Here is a 12525-nt window from a genome sequence, read left to right on the forward strand (position 1 = left end):
CGTAGGATGTTTATCACACTTGAATGGTCAAAGACATAGCTTATAATGAGTTACTTTAGAATTATCTTGCCCATTTTTTGAATAATAAAATGCCTAATTCTTGTCAAATTTGGGAGCACAGAGATTATCAATATAATTTTTTATCGTAAATATTTCACTATAATAATGTCGATATAAATTATACTGATGGTTTTATAAATGCGTTTAAAAATTAATAAATGTAAAAAATCTTAACACCACTGCACAGTTATGTACTGAAATATGACTATATTCTAAAACATTAGAGCGAGAGGTTTAAAAGAATACTATTTTATGTAATAAAAATACTTTATGCAGTCATCAAATATTTAAAATAAAAATAAAGGATAATAACGCTTCAAAATTATATAAATAGATTATCTACAACGTTTAAAGTATGTCCAGGATCATGCTTTTAAAATAGAAAAAAGCTCAATTTTGACCCAAGCTGAGCACGTCCGCCCTTAAGTATTCAACAAACAATATAGTTACCAATGTGCCCATTTTTTATATTCAATAAATATTATTTAGATTATATCATGTGTAGGTAACACTTAGAAAGAAATGGCACGCGCCATGAATTAAATAAAATCGGCTTATTTTGGCACGCCGATCAAATCCTATTTGCCATCCCTGGTATATATCATGCAGTATAATAGTAATACAATTATTTAATAAAGAATTTAACGATCTCCCCCTGATTTGTCACGTTATAATGTGATTTGATTAAATTACATTACTTACGAACGGAACAATACATCGATTCGCTCTATTCATGCCGATTACCTGTCAGTATATATTAATAATTTAAAGAAATTTCTTACAGGTATGTATTAAAATTATTTTTACGAATTGGGATGAACGTTAAATTTAATATTCACGTAGAATCGAGTCATATCACACCGCGAAGGCTCATAATTACAGTATAACCTCGTTTTTACATGCCCGGAATTCACGTTTTCCCGGCAATTGCGTGTAATTTTTTCAGTCCCGATGTATTTCAGTACATTTAATAACCGCATTTACGTTTTTCTTTCCCGCGATTTACGTCGGAAATATTCAAAATATGCGAGCATTTTTTCCTCCTAACCGTACAAGTGAACTGCAACCCCTGGATTTAGGGATAATTCGGGCATTCAAGCACTACTATATAAGAAAATTGGTACAGAAGTTATTGTGTCAGTTAGAACGAGGTGAGGACCCCAACAAATTTAAGACGTCCATTTTAGATGCAATGCATTATACCGGGCATGGGGTGAAATAACCGACTCTACCATCAAGAATTGTTTCCGGAAAGCTGGGATATACAAGGAACAGGATGAAGACGTACCCAGTACCCAAGAAAATATCCAGTGTGATGTTATAGAAGGCTGGGAAAGGATTTCAGACCAACCCCTGGAGGATTATGTAAACCTTGACTCCAATGTTATGACATCAGACTTGGTGGAAGCTGATGACAGTGTTGACAGTAATTTAACACCAGCAGACTTGTCTGCTGAAGAACTGTCTGATGAAGAAGAGGTTGATATTCCAACAAAAGAAGAAGCAATGAGGTTCATCGAGGGTTTAAAAACCTACTTTACAAGCTTTGCTGATATTCAAGATGACACTTTTAAATGTTTATATGGTCTTGAAAGAGAATTATATAACCAAAAAACAAAAATGCAACAAACTAATATACATGATTTTTTTTAATAAAGAATAAAAAAAATTCAATACAAATTTATATTGAATGTTGTTATTTTAATAAAACGTTATTTTTTTAGAAACATAAAATTTAAATGTTCTTTTTTTCAATACCACATTTTCCCTCCAATTAGGTTTTTTTTTCAGTCCCTTAAAAAACGTAAAACAGGGGTTATACTGTATAATGTTCCTCTTCGGAAAGAAAATAATAATATAACTAACGAAAATTGTCCTTAGAATAACGAATTTACATTAATTAATAAGAGGTTTGAATTTAATATATTTTTAAATCTCAAAAAATCTCACGAATATCTATCTCTACATAATGAAGTTTATCACGGGCAGTTATGTAATAAAAAAAATCGTTTAATTACCTACAAAAAAACATTATTAATTTTCAATGAGATAGATTAAAATAATTATTAATAAAAAAAAGTATTTTTAAATGCACAATACGTCACAAACATAACCAAATCTCATTAAAATCAGTCAACCAAAATTACACCTACATAATACATTAAAATAGACTAAAAATAGTCTATCTTTAATTAATTCACAACGAGATAAAAGGCATATTTTTTCAATACAAATTAATTAACACATTTTTTCGTCGTAAACAAACCCAAATTTATTACCTACGTAAAGTATTTATTAACTGAAGTTTTTATATGGTTTTAAACCGAGTTGAAAGCTAAATTAAATTTACTTGTAAAAAAAAAACGTCACGATGTCACCTAAAATGGTGCAAAAAACGATATGACTGAAATACGAAGAAAAGAAATATTTTTAGAAATAATACCGAGGTATTCGCACACCTAGATGGCAACACAATCGTTCACTTCGAGATGCCAACATGAACTCATTATGTATATTGACATGTGGGTCTATTTAGCCGTATTAAACTGGCAAATCCTTGGGGTGGAAATGATAATTTACCCTTTATTGGTAGATTCTGAGCTCTTCGACTAAGATAAGTACAATCTGTTTTAATACAGCTAATGTCCTTTCAATTGGCATTACCAATAGCATGTTAGTTCTACTTCTACAATATGATAATAATAAAAAAATCAACATATGTTACAAATAAAATAAATGTTATTTACAAACTGATAACATAACCATAATATTTCGAAACTGTATATTTGTTTAGTTGTTTGACATATTTATTAGTTTGGAAATAATAAATTCTTCTACTATCTGTTTTAGTAAAAACAGTGTTAATAATAATTATGACCTTGTTTGATCTAGCATACTTTTGAGAATGACAATTATTGGCAACACTGGTTACGGTATGTTTAACTATTGCTCGACTACTTTTTACTTGTTCGTTGATCACCAAGGCCTTTCGCTCATGTAGAAACTAAAATCTGACGAACTGGTTGCTGATGGAAGTCATAAACTGGCCAATGACTGATATTTCGCACACGGCGCTACTGAAACCCACTTGAAACAATAATCTCAAACCCATTGTCTTTCCTACTTCATTCCAAGCTTTTTCCGTAATATCCTTACGGGAATATTCTGGGAGCCTGTAATTATACAGGCAGAGGTATTTCTCAACTCAACTTCTGCCACAAATTTTAAATTAAAAATCGGTTCTCCCATTTTTAACTTTTGATGTCTCAGTTCAGTGCTACCACTTTTGTTAAAAATATATGATTTTTCACCGAATCTACTGATATTGGCACCACTGTTTTATTGGGGACTGGAAACTGAGAGACTGGGAGACTAGCATGTCGCGTCTCTTCAGTTTAGTCGAGAACGTTTTGAAACTGAGAGTTTCCAGTCTTGCCGTCAGCGAATCGCCACTGAAATACGTTAGCTAGATTCTGGCTGGAATTTTAGTTTCAGTCTTGTCTTTTTTGAGTATTATGTATGGTGAGTATTTTGAGTATTGTGTATGGTCCAGGTAGAGGAAGAGAGTCGCAAATACGGCCTCCTTATTAATAGGAATAACACCAAGTTAATGGTTGTTGTCGGGCCAACCTTCTACCAACACCAAGTACACTCCAAAACCTCGAAACAGTCGACGAGTTTGTATATCTGAGATCGACCATCAGTGGAAAGGGCGGATGCGAAGCGGAAACAAGAAGGCGCACACAGATTGCAAAAAAATGCGATGACACGCCTTACCACTATATATAAGGATCGGGGAATTTCTATTGCCACAAAAATGATGCTTGTGCAAACATTAGTGTTCTCGATATTTCTATACGGAGTCGAGTCGTGGACCCTGAAGGCAAGAGAACGGAAGGCAATTGATGCCTTTGAGATGTGGTGTTGGCGCCGAATGCTTCGCATTTCTTGGACGGAGCACATGACGAACCAGTTAATCATCCAGAGACTGAAGATAAAGGAACGGCTCTCGACGATATGTCTGAGAAGAATTCTGCAGTTTTTTGGACATATTGTCAGGCGCGGACCGGACAACCTGGAGAGATTGGTAGTTTTGGGTAGCCTCCAGGGAAGGCGAAGCAGAGGAAGAGCGTCTGCGCGATGGAGCGACCAAGTGAAAGAACTGACACCATCCATTCTGCCCTGAGAGAAGCGGAAGATCGATAAGGATGGAAAGTCTTGGTCGCTCAAAGGATGGCGAAATTTAAATGTGGTCATGATCCTCAGCCATGAGTGCACGACCAAAAAGAGAGATGTATGGTGAGCGGAAGGCTTAACAGTGTGGATAAATCGGGCGACTTATTGTCCGCGGACTTTTGTCTCGTCAATGGAACCTCTGCACAGATACTGCATGTTATCACAAAGTGAACGATTACACTGCTCTCAAGGTGATCCGTAATAAATATCCCGGTGTTTGTTTAATTTTTCGCTGTAGCTTGAGTGGCTGCATGATAATAAACTCACTGATAACTGATAAGAAGGAACGAAAATTGTTTTGCTAGAACTACCTCGCAATAATAATTTATTGTTAAGTACAATCGGTCATATTCACAGATTAAGTACGGCGCATAGCTTCACTGTTCACCTGATTTGTTTAAATAATGCGAACGAATCAATAAAACCACGCGCACTACATAACAGATTAATAAATTTAATAGAATTCCGATAGGCCCGGCCCAGTGGTCTCCAAACTCAATAAGATGTGAGCTACTTTCAGAAATTGAAATTGTCTGGTGAGCTACTTATACATATTCCTTATTTATATTTTTTTATCATTGTCCTTTATTGTACCATAAATAATAGTATTATTACTTAAAATAAATTAGGACATCGGATTTCCAATAAAACATAAAATGCGTACTTTTATTATTTATTTATAAACTAAATAATAATTGAAAAATATCTTGAAAGGCATTCACTTTCCTCCACATTTTTTTCGTTTCTCGGTGAGTTTCTTGTCAATCCCATCCGAATGCAATTATCAAGATATACCTACATCTGTGAGTGTTTCTATAGTTACTTTTAACCACCTACATAGTGGAAAACGTTGATTCACATAAGTAAGTAGAACAAAACAATGCCTACATTTTGAGCGAAATTAGAACTAAAATTAGATATTTTTCTGTTAGAACGAAAGGCCACGCAGATTCTACAGTTGAGGCAACACTCTTGAACGACTAATCACATTGGAATAATTCTATCAATTCCATTTCTGATGAACTTAGTTCGAGAAATAATTTATTTCGGAGTCGAATAATAAAATTTATAAATATGATAAAATATCTTACACGAGCTACCGGTAGCTCGCGTGCGACCGTTTGGCGATAATAAATAGAATACCGATAGGCTATATCCCAATACACTAAATTTTGACGCAGGGTTTTGAATGTGTAAGTGTCCTACGAAAACGAACGACACATTATATACGTGCAATAGTGTGTGTTATACACCAATATTGAATGAGCTTCAGTGCATAAAACGAGAGCAATTGACAGAACGAATGCAAACGCGTATTAATTCTTCACACGTGTTTAAGTTTATCCCATATTCTTCTACACTCGAAATCGGTTGCCTGTTTCTCCGCACCCGTTAGGTATTTCGGTTCCCATTATTTCTGAGTTCCCTGACGCGCACACTACGACTACTTGCGGGCCCACAGTCTGTGGAACCAACGAGCCACGGTAAATTACTCGACGTGAGACCAGAAAATAGTGCAATAGTCGGCTTGAACCGCTAGAAGGGATGTTTTAGATTTCCGCAGTGAGTCGCATTCGTTCGACATAGACTACGCACCGTGTGCGAAGGTCACATAGAAACAGTATGCAAAATGCAGTCCGCATCGCATGGCTACCACCGGTCGCAACCGCTAGTGATTGTGTATAGGGTAGCAGAGCCTAAAATGAAACTAAAAACAGATTACTTAGGCTAATAATTATTAGGGGAGCGTGGGGTAATGGGAGCGACTGCAAAACAGGTACCATCTAACACTAAAATGACTCGGAAATAATCAAAACATCTTCGTCAATCGTCGGCTAAGCCTGTCGATCGCTGTCGGCTGCTTAGTGGCACGTGCACGTGCGTGGCGAGTGGAAGTGTGTTTTGGGCTAGGTGCTTATATAAATTTACAATACATAAACATCAACGTAAGTACTTAAAATTTTACTTATTTTATCATATTTTGTGTCCATTGTATAGCCAGATACATGTATTTTTGTTTAGTAGTTTCAGAATCAAGGTTTAAAATGGTTTGGTTACGTTATTTATCAACCTTCAAAGTGGTTGACATTCGGGTAATTGGAGCCTAGGTGGCTCCCATTACCCCTATATAAATATCACACCTGTTTTACTAGTAGACAAGATTTTAATTGTTCCAGATGCCCAGAATAGAAAGCTGACGACTTTCAAGGCTGGTTGGATGGTGACTTCATTGGAAAATGCCCTCCGAAACCAGAAAGATTATATTTGTGTTTTTTGCTTAGTTCCATAACATGACGTGTTGATTCTTTTGATATTTTTAGTACTAGAGCATATTTTTGTTGAATTACATTAGTAAATATTTAACATTTTATTGTACCTATGTCTGTTATAATGTATACTACCGTTTGTAAGCATATTAAAATATGAAGCTCCCATTACATATTTGGTAAATTTTTGGCTCTCATTACCCTACATGTGTAACCAAAGGACTCATTTCAAGTCTTAATAATAAACGATTAGAACATTTTGTTACTTTTTTTCAACAATTTCCTTAGAAGGCTCCAATTCCCCCTTGCTCCCCTACATATTATAAATGTAGGTATAGGTGAAGTTTTAGATTTTTGCAGTGAATCGCATTCGTTCGCATAGACTACGCAGCATGTGCGAACCTCACAAAAAACAGTATGCAAGTGGTTGTATGTACGGTAGAGGAGCCTAAAATGAAGCAAAATACAGATTACCACGGCAAATAATTATTATGTACATATAAATGCATAGATACACAAGAAAAATCCTCAAGAAAATCTTGAACCGAGTGAAATATGAACACACGTCTTTCGCTTGCAGGCAAAAGATCCAACATAAGCTACAAAACATGCGGATATCAGATACCAGATACCAACGCTACCACAGGTTTTTGAAACGCTGCCATGTTTCATTACTAGGGCCCGGATTTGTATACAACAAAAAACATGATTATATGCATGCACGTATGCACTTAAAATCAATAAAATATGCACTAAAACCGAAGAAATATGCAGTAAAAAATTGTCATTTTTTTGCCGGAAAAAATTGTAAATACCCACTTTACCCAATATTACTGACAAAAAATCGAATAACTAGTTAATAATTTTTCAACATAATACGATATCAGAACAAAAAACACAAACAAAGAATATAAAGTTAATCAATTAGGTACAATTTTCAAAATAGTTTTTTCACAAGTACTTACCTACAAACAATTGAATAATAAATGCAATGTAAACCAAACATGACTTAAAAAACAAAAACGACACACTTAACTATTCCTAAATACTATTTTCTGTTTTTTGCCTGAAAAATTATTTTTATTACATTATATAAATTACATTATTTTTTTCAATATTATGCTCTGGCATTAAATTTTTCCGCATAGGTATCTGTCAGTATTTTGTTTATATGCGGAAAACTACCTCTCAACGTCCACTTGGGTAAACTTTAAATAATAGTGTCCGAGTTAACTTAACTTTTTTCACTGATAAATCCACATCTCGGAGATGGCATTAAAAATGCAAGTGCATCTAAACTATCTTCCTTCCTAACTTAGTTATATTTCGATAAAATAATTTAAAAATCTAAAATTATAAATTCAAAAGCTCTAAAATATGCATTTATTTATGAAATATGCACTAATGTCTCAAATATGCTCTAACGTGTCAAATATGCATTTATATGCACAATAAAATTTTATTTTTGGATTCTGTGCCTTTCAAAATAGATTTCTGTGCAACTCTCATAGCTGTGCATACACCCTAACAAAACATGCACTAGCATATAAATCCGGGCCCTATTCATTACCAGTGGCATGAAGTAGATTTTTTTCTGAGGCTGCCAATTCAACGACACTAAAAACTTTCCGGAAGTGACATCAGCAATACGTTAATTATTTTTATTATGAATCCTTCTAGATGTTGTTCCAAATTTTCTATTATGAAATTTTAAATTTAAATTTCGAACAATTAATGTATGACTGTCATTTATTTCGACATTCAATTTAAAGACGAACTGAACATAAGCTGTTTCGCGTGAGACTAATTAAGTTGTCTTTCTCGGGAAAAGATAATTCCTACGCTGGCAACAACGATTTTCCAATTTTCTCTTTCCCCTTCCTTAATGACTACCTTATTCGCGACAATAATAATTATTGATAGTGGTTGATATTCGTTGCGAGAAAAATACATTTATAAAAATGTATTTTATTTTGTGAAATAGGTATGTACCTAGGTACAATACGTATATCGTCATCTTCAACAGCCGACCCCGATCCACTGCTGGATGAACGTCTCCCTTAGATCCTTCCACAATTATTTGTCAATAGGTTTTCACTGCAACGTACTTACGTCTATCAACCTTGATGGGTTCGTTGATCCAGCGGGTTCTATGGCATTTTATTACAACAGAACAGATTACATAATAAGATAGAAATGCAAGATTTGATTTATGACTTAATGCCCGCTCAATGTCATCAAATATTACCAATATTGAATGCGTGTTTCGTTTATGTGACAAACTTTAATGGGTATAACGGGACTAACGTAAAGATTATTTAACATGTGTTTAAGTTTATACCATATTTCTCCAAGCTCAATAATTGCTATACAGCTATACTCAGAAGGTAACGCGAATCCCATTATGTGTGTTCCCTGTTCAGTAAGTACATAGGCATTTACTGTCCTATAATAACTTGTGCACATTCCAGGTATTGGTGACCTCATTGAGCCGTCCATATGCACTTGCGGCGTGTCATCTCTCGCACGAAAAGCGCGAGCGCTCGACAGACTCAAGAGTACGCACTTGTTGCGCCCCGAAGAGCCTGTGATATCAACCGCCTCACCGCTCGAAGCGACTTTTTGTATTTCCATCCAAAAATGAATTACGTAGCTAAGAATATATCTTGCCAGTATATCAAGACATATTGAATCTCAAAGGAAACAGTGAGTCACGATTGAATTGTCAGTCTTTCTTCTCGCGATTGTTTTTTATGCTTACTCAAAAATGAATTAGATCAGCTAGTTTGTTCACTGACAAATGAAACGCCTTATATGGGCGCAGCACATTCTTGGTACGCGCGAAAGGCGCGGCGAGCACGCGCCACCTGGACAATTAGTCAGCTATGACCAGTGACGAAGGGTGACTTTTGGAAACAGGTAGGCTGTGGAGAAAGCACACTTGTTAGATGTATTTACGGGAAATAAGAAGATAATTCGACATAACTACTGATGAATAGGTAGGTACACAAAAACCGATGAAATTTCAAAAGCTCGCTGATGGTATAAAATTAAGCAATTAATTTGAATTATGTATTTTCTTAAATATAAACGCAAGATACGCTCAAAATATATTGAAAATATCCGTTGTTGTGAATCTGTTCCATAACAATTTATAATTTAACCCGTAAACTAGACATTTTAAAATACTTCTATATTTAAAACACAGACTTAGATACAATATCAGATTTCAACTTACATAATTGGCTGAATAAATTGTCTTAGTCTATGAATAAACTAACTGACAAATAAAAATCACGAGATAAATTATTTATTATTTTTAACAACAACCAATATTTATATGTGATTGAATCCCTAGAAAATATATTTTTTAAATTATCTTATAAATTATTTTGAATAAATGTGCACTTGCGTAAAATATAAGCGCTCCTTAAATAGCTTACCAATCTATATGGGCCGCCGCAGACGTCTTGAAATTATAAAAAACAAACTTCATATAAAAAAAGTTTTCGATGCACGCGAACGTAATCTATACAATATGTGAAGCGAAATGAGATGTCGTTTATTTTTTAAACCTTCGAGACATGCCATAAATGGTGTTTATTAAAATAGTGGAAAAGATCGTAAAATTATTATGACAATTATACGATAGATGTCGTTTGTTGGGCATATTGAATATATTATTATGTGGTTATATTATTTAATATGTCAATATAAAATAAAAATATATTTTTCTTAAGAAGGTAGGCTTTAAATAATCGCCTAGTATGGAGTCTTCGCCACTGGCTATGACTAACATTAATTTGTATTCGAGACATTTCACATTACTCCACGTTTTATAAATTTGCACCTTTTTGCACTTTTAACTGTACTGAGCAGCCCTCTTTGCCTGATTACCTCGCATAAATTTAGATCAAATGATATTCACTTGTAAATATAATATGTAGTAATAAATAAATAAATAGATAATAAATAGGAACTTATGTAACAAAATATTTTTAGAATATAAGTATTACAGCATTTTCATCCTAAAACCGGAGTGCAAAGTTATGAAGCGTATACTCTAAGTAATCTTTTATACCTTCAAAAATATAATGAGAAAGACCAATCATTTATCAATTATTTTTTAAGATATTTTCCTCGTCGAATTACCCATCTATCTATTCAAGTCTAACGTTTCTAATTATTTCAAACGAGGGCCAATACTCAAGCAGTATGAAAAAAGAGTTGATGCAAAAACTCTTCTCGAACAGATCGAACGAGCGAAGTCAATTATCTACAACAGCGTTTCTCAACCGTTGGCATGAATATTGTTTAAATCAAGGACTGAACAAAAAAATAATCATAAGTGCGAATGAGAAAGCATTCGGCACGCGTATAATCTCCGCAATGTGGAAGCAGTCTTATAAATAATCAACTTAATAAAGCTCTCGGCGTACGTCAAAATGGAGCTTTTATGCTATGTTCAAAGCATGTTCCTGGATATTCCTTAAACGTTGTAGATAATCTATTTACATAATTTTGAAGCCTTATTATCCTTTATATTTATTTTAAACATTTCATGACTGCATAATGTAATTTTATTACATAAAATAGTATTCTTTTAAACCTCTCGCTCTAATGTTTTAGAATATAGTCATATTTCAGTACATCCATGTGAAGTGGTGTTAAGATTTTTTATATTTATTAATTTTTAAAAGCATTTTTCAAACCATTAATAAAATTTATGTCGACATTATTATAGTGAAATATTTACAATAAAAAATTATATTGATAATCTATGTGATCCCAAATTTGACAAGAATTAGGCATTTTATTATTCAAAAAATGGGCAAGATTTACACATTGAAACATTAGAGCGAGAGGTTTAAGAATACTATTTTATGTAATACTTTATGCAGTCATCAACTGTTTAAAATAAATATAAAGGATCATAAGACTTCAAAATTATATAAATAGAATATCTACAACGTTTAAGGAATGTCCAGGATCATGCTTTGAAAATAACATAAAAGCTCCATTTTGACGTACGCTGCGCATGTGGGCCGTTAAGGCAAAACCGGTAATATGTAGGTATGTAAATATAAAGTTACATGTCAATATTTTTAGTTAATTTAGTGGTTAACTGTGTTGTGTTTAAATTTGTTAACCGTACTAAGAAGCAAATGATGGTATAACTTTTTATGGGTAAGTCAATAATAATAAAATTGAGGTTCTACTGTGCGTCATACCCAAATAAAACGGCTTCATATAAGCGAACAATACCATGTCTCTTTAGTATTATTGCTCTGAGATTAAAATCTTAGAATAACAATATTGACCACTCTGATTCACGAGCTATTTATTATGTCATATTCACTATGATATTTATTGAAAAGTATGATACTTATTGAAAAGTATTCGCGCGTAAAGCGCGATGAAACACGCGCCATCTGAACAAGGCCTTACTCCAAGAATAGACAATCGCTGGACAAATTAATATAGTTATTCCGATCTACACAAAGGGTAGAAAACGTCTGAAAGATTTAGAGACCTAGAAAGTGCTGAATTGAAGAAATAACTAAGTTCAATCCAACTTCTATAAAGTACCTCAGTAGACAGTGTCAATATACTTAACTAAATTAAGCTATGCCTATTAACTAAATATAAATACATGTATTAATGTATCAGTAGGTACATGATGAAATACACGTTATTAGTATGGTGGCCGTTTATCAGAAGTGCAACTTCACTGACACACGTGTTAAGCAAAAAAAGAGTTCACTTCGTGATACCAACCAACACACTGAACATAAAATTTGGAACATTAAATTCGTAAAGTTTGTAGCTTCAAACTAAATTATTGTTGTACTGAAAAACTTTATAAATAGATACATTATTATTGTTTTGGCCGCCTTCTAAGAAATATGGCGCCGAACCAGTAAATCATTAATTGATAGGTATTTTCGTAATCTGTTCGTTT

General features: G+C 33.7%; 1 protein-coding gene across 4 annotated transcripts in view; it reads right to left on the bottom strand.

Annotated features, from left to right (window-relative positions):
- Positions 1–12525, bottom strand: part of LOC147074867 (adenosylhomocysteinase-like 1) — an 80094-nt gene that overhangs the window by 37592 nt on the left and 29977 nt on the right. Inside the window, exon 1 of one of the 4 annotated variants that reach the window (XM_085943102.1) lies at positions 2340–2466. The exons of 2 other annotated variants lie outside the window; for them this stretch is intronic. The gene's annotated coding sequence lies outside the window, so the exon portion shown is untranslated. Of the gene's footprint in view, positions 1–2339; positions 2467–12525 lie in introns of those variants that run through there. One more of the 4 variants, XM_085943104.1, reaches the window with a different exon arrangement.

This window comes from Rhyacophila brunnea, unplaced genomic scaffold (assembly GCF_057557595.1).
Source record: "Rhyacophila brunnea isolate RB1 unplaced genomic scaffold, BYU_Rbru_1.0 scaffold_15, whole genome shotgun sequence".
Lineage (NCBI taxonomy): Eukaryota > Metazoa > Arthropoda > Insecta > Trichoptera > Rhyacophilidae > Rhyacophila > Rhyacophila brunnea.